A 5,527-nucleotide genomic window follows, 5' to 3' on the forward strand; every position below is an offset into this window, starting at 1 on the left:
TAATTAATCATTCCAGTTATTTTTTTTTTGATGGAAAAATGAAAAATTTAAATGCTTACAAGGAAAACATTTGAATAGTAACAGATTCTGTATACAATTTTTAAATTTGTGTTAAAGACTGTTCTGTTACAAGCTGAATAACGGTAAATTGCAAATATGTTGAAAACTCGTCCATAGAAAAAAAGTTAAAAATTAACTCTTTATATAAATGTTTGGTGATTTGGCTCCAATAGTTACTTAAATATTGCCGTTTTGGTATTTTCAAAAAGTATTTTTATATCGCCAATTTTCATTACTTACCTATAAAAAGAGTAACAGGTGTACCAAATTTACTGCGAAATCTCATTAATTTTCAGAGAAAACGAGCTTTGACCGTTTCTCCGTCAAGAGGAACTACTGTGAAACTGGAAATTTGTCGCGTCATGAATTTTTCAAAGTATCAAGATATGAGTCAGATATGAAGATATTTGTATGAAATAAAGTTTTTCTTTCTTGGAACATCTGCTTGAAACAGCGATGAGACTCATATCGGCCCCCCTCCGCTGACGGCTTTGAACAGCTCGGTCGGTATATGGTTGTCGCCGGGATTTTGCTAAGCTGCATTATTGCCGTACGATAGCGAACCTCCCTGTTTGAAACCACCTTTGGTACTGAATCATTCAGAGTGGTCCTTCCCAATTTTGGATGACCTGATATTATTGCCTATAATTCCTTTTTCATTTTGATGAAGGCGGCTTTAAAATCGATAAAGATATGGTGTGTCTTTTTCTAGATTCGTCGTATGAGCTATGGTGGATTTACCTCAGGTCTCGTTGATAAGGCTCAATCAGTTTTTTGATTGAGGGGTGGGGGGCTGGGGGCCTTCCACACATGAAGCTGATTCTGTGGCAGGTGTTGCATATGAAAGGGTCTCCGTTCTTATTGATTTGGCAGAGGACACTTTAAACTCCAGTCAGCAGGTACGCGTTCAGCCGAAGATATCCTATTCAAGATTTGAATATATCGGCTGAAAGGCCTCAGCTCAAGTAGATTTGTATGTTTAAGATTCGAATTTGTTATTTGTACTTCGTCACAGTCACGCGATCCGGTATCGATTAACTGATTTCAGTGCTGTTGCCATTCGACCAGGTGGAAAAGTGTAAATGAATAATACTTTAACGATAACTCAATTGTTGAAGAGTTCGCCCTTTTCTTTTAACCTTCCGTAATTTGCCCAACTATTCGATACATTTTCCTTCATATCGGGCAGTATTTCAGCCTCTTCCTACTCATGAATATCGGTTTCTCTCTTTTTACGGAAAAAGCCTCGCTTTTCTCTTCAGCTCTCCATATCGGTGAAAAGTCTTGATTGAAATGTTTCTTAAGCCTGTCACAACTTGTTCGGCTTGGTTTCTTTTTTTTTTGGTCTCGAAAGAACTTTATTCCTTGATGGATGTTACTTTGCTGTAACTTTGTGCTGCACACTACCATGTTTGACCAAAGATCCCTTACCTTCATGCCCTGAGATTTAAATATCCATGCGCCATTTCAATATCGTATCAAGGTGCACTGTAAGCTCTCATTAAAGAGATTTTTTGATGCCCATCTGCACCAACCACGACTTTAATATCGTGTTGGGGATTTTTGAACGGTCATTCTAGGTTCATATCTTTAAATTATAGTGTTTTAGTTACTTGACGTCGTCGTTATCTAAATAGGTATCCGTACGAGGTTTCAATTTATCTTCTTTTGTAATTTTTTTTTTGCAACGTGTCTACAAAATCCAGCGCACAATTTTTAAAGGATACACGTGAGTCACATGCATAATACGCGATCAAAAAGTAAATTGCGAGAAACAGATTAAAATTAAATAGTATATCCGTATATCTTCTTCATATACCGGGTGTCCACGCCTTCTAAAATGGAGGAAAATGTTTTAATTGGAAAACGCAAAACTATGAATTTGCAAGTCGGGGATGATCTATATTTTTGTCGTATTACCGACATCCGGTTTCGCTCGGAAGGGCCCTTAAGGTTTTTAGAATACAGCTGTTACCAGGGCGGTTATATGCCGAAAATCCAGCGCAATGGCTTCAACTCTGAATGACACCATTTCAAACAAAAATTTTCATAAGTAAGTAATTTAAGGCAGGACAACGTCGTTCGGTCGTTCGGGTTTGCTAGTATTTTTATAAAAATTTAAAGGGGATTCTTATTTCACAAATATTTAGGTACACAAGATTTACCAAATCTATTGTGGTTTTCAGTCGCTGCAATAAACAAGCGCATTTGGAAAATTGAATATAAAAAGAAAAAGCCGAACGGGTAAAAAATAGGGAAACAAATCGAATGCGATATACAATTTGTCCTTTGTTAATGTAAATTGAATGCCATTATCCTGGCAAATCCAGTTTGGTTGACTGAGTGTATGGTGCCGCACTGATTGCCTGAATGGCTAGCTATTGGTCGGTGCTCGGTGCTGCAACGGTTGTTTGGTTGCCTGGTTCAATGAGCGCTAACAAACAAAAGCGAATTTGTATTGTTACGCGGTCTGTAAAAATGTATGAGTGTTTACATGTATACAAACACATACATATATGTAAGCATATATTTGTATGTATTTAAGGTTGATTATTGGTGGTGGCCTGAACGTTTGAATTTGCTGTTGCTTTTGTCATTGCTGTTGCGCTGTTGTGGTGTCAACGTGGCTGGTGTTGCTGCAGACAAACAGATAGCGACAAAAGCAGACACCGAGCAGACAAAAAGCTTGGTAAATAGGCAACATTGCAACCAGGCAGTACCATAAATAGACAGACGAGGGTGAGTAAAAAAAAAAATAAAAATACGCAGACCTCAGGCTTAAGGCAACGAACTGAAAAATACAATTTTCGCTGTTGTTTTTAACAATTGTATTAAATTTAAATATTTTTCAGTGCGTTCAGAGTTCATTTTATCATTGCTATTGAATAAATACGTGCAAAAAGTTGAAATATAAAAACTGAGATGTAAAAAAAAAATACGCGTAAATGGTTTGCGGTAAATTCATTTGGGGAAATGTTCGAACAAATGAGCGCCATTATTCGCAAATTTATTTGCCATACACATTTCCCACCGAGCGATTGCGTTGCTTATGCTATACCACAACTAATGCACGATGCACGCCACTTAATAAACCGATTATGTCACATTGCTAGCCAAGCTGTCTGTCAGCCAGGCACCATACAAAATCAGCCAGCTGGTAGCGTTGCCAAAGCGTTTAATGAGCCATTAAGTGCCACAAGCGTACCGCAACCAATCGAATGTAGGTTGGTCATTAATTTTTTCTTTTTAGCTTGTCATAGCGTACGCCTATTCACATACACATACACACGCACACATTTGTATAAGTCTGTTCTGAAATTGTCCTAAGCAAAAGCTACTTTAATCCTTGCCGCTCCAATCCCACGCCTTGTCATCATTTCAATTGCATCATTGCATCAAATCCTTTTGGCCACATAAAGTTCTTATGTGACCTTTGTGTCGTTGCATGCCACATTGCCACTGATCAATTAGCTGGCAGCTTTGCAGCTCTCACTGCTTCTGCTTTCTCACTCACTCTCCCTTTCTTCCTCACTAGTGGTGTGTGTCAGTCAGTGCCTGTGTGTTTGTGTATGTACTTAAACCGAAATTCGTACAACGAAAATGCATTCGTCTAATTTCCTTTTTGCGGTTGCGGTGACTAATTCAGCCAATTCAGCTTCGGTTGCCTGCTAATTGCACATTTACTGTCATATGTGGCACAGCCAAGTTCTTAAGTGTTGCAGGTAGGTTGCGGCTCATTTGTTGTTATTGCACATCGCTCAGCTGTCCTTACAATTGTATTTTGAAAGCATTGTGGTCTATGGATTGAGGCCATTAACACACATGCACTTTGTGTGAGACATCTCTGGCTTGCCGAAATCAATCGGAATAATAAGAAACTTTCAATGGCAAATATGTGTTTTTAGAATAGTTGCTGATCTATAACAGGTAAAGAGAAGTAAATTCGGAATAAGTTTTGAAAATTCTTTGTTAAAATGGTCTTAAAAAATGTAAACAATTACAAAAAAATTTACCTAATAGATGGTAGGTCCGGCAGTGGTGTTGAAATCTTGTTCCAAACGGCTAGTCGGAGAGAAGTTCTTAAAAAGTAAGAACTCGTAAAGCTAGGTTATTTTAAGAGATTGTTGCGAAGACGAGGGTTTAGGCCTTGTTCGTCTAGACGCTCACTTTCATACAAATCACGGGATGAGTACAGTGGGAATTTGAGAACGAGTGTTTTGTTGATCGAACTGTGGCGAATTAGCAAATCCTATGTGACAGCCGAGAGCAAAGCTCCAACGCAAGACACAAATTGGTGTACGGTGGAGCTAAGGCTACTTAGTTAAACCTCTAGGATATCGGAGCAACAACAGAAGCCGCGCGTATTGAGAACATGCCTTTCAAGAGTCCTGCTCCTTCCAGCTTTCTGGAAATCTCACAAAGAAAGCGCACTAAAAACTGTCCCTAAACATTCAAATATCTCCTAGTTGGGGCAATATAGAGAAGACAGCCCATTTCAGGGCTGCAAGCCTATCACTTAAAACCTAGGCCAGTCGATGAAATCTTCAGATGATAAGGTGGCTTGATCCATCATACCGAATGCAGGGAAGAATGTCCAAAACGCTGCGAAAGATTTTGGGCCTATCAGTCTCTCCACGTTTTTCCTCAATGTGATGGAGAAACTTCTGACCATTAGCGCACTCAAGGGGTGGGTTTTGGGGAGGAAGTGCTGTAAGATAGTATCGCCCTTTTCGCTGCCTGACTGTCTATATAGAGATTCACAAGCTTGGTGTCCAGTATGTAGCTTCGGCACCCACCTTATGGCCAATACCTCGAAATTTCTGCATTAGTTTGGTAGCTTATACGATTTGTTAAGGCCGAGCTCAGCGCATACGACTGCCGTCACTACGCCCTTCTCCATCTTTCATCCGTCTGTATAGACATTCAACGAGCCAGCACTCTCATGCCAAATTATTTTCAGCTATTCAAAGTATCAAAAAACTTTAATATTCTCTATACGTTGCCAGCCAAATAAAGAAAGTCGAAGCTAGCAAAGCAACCTTCAGTGGCAGCCACAGTTTTGTAGTTCATAATATCATGGCGACTGAATATTTATGCTTAAACCCTTCTACTCCTTAACGCAACAAAGCGCAGGGCCGCAGCTACTTACATAAATTAATCCAAAAGTAACATCACGCTACACACTCCATCCCGTCGGATGTCTACGCCGTTGGCGATAAATGGCAATGTTGCGGTTCGTCTGCAAATGAAGCTACTAAACTCTTCAATGGTCACACGCGCACACATACCAAAAAATAAAAATAAAAAAATAATAGAATAAAAATAACTTAGCAATGAGTAACGATTTCAAAACGCAACAAGCCAACCAGCTGGCCAGCCAAGCCAGTCAGCCAGAAGGGTGGTGAGCAAAAAATGCAAACCGACAACTCAACTAAATTCCCGGAAAATGCAGCATATCCGGTCACAG

This window comes from Rhagoletis pomonella, unplaced genomic scaffold (assembly GCF_013731165.1).
Source record: "Rhagoletis pomonella isolate Grant_MI unplaced genomic scaffold, Rhpom_1.0 Rhpom_scaffold_00007, whole genome shotgun sequence".
Lineage (NCBI taxonomy): Eukaryota > Metazoa > Arthropoda > Insecta > Diptera > Tephritidae > Rhagoletis > Rhagoletis pomonella.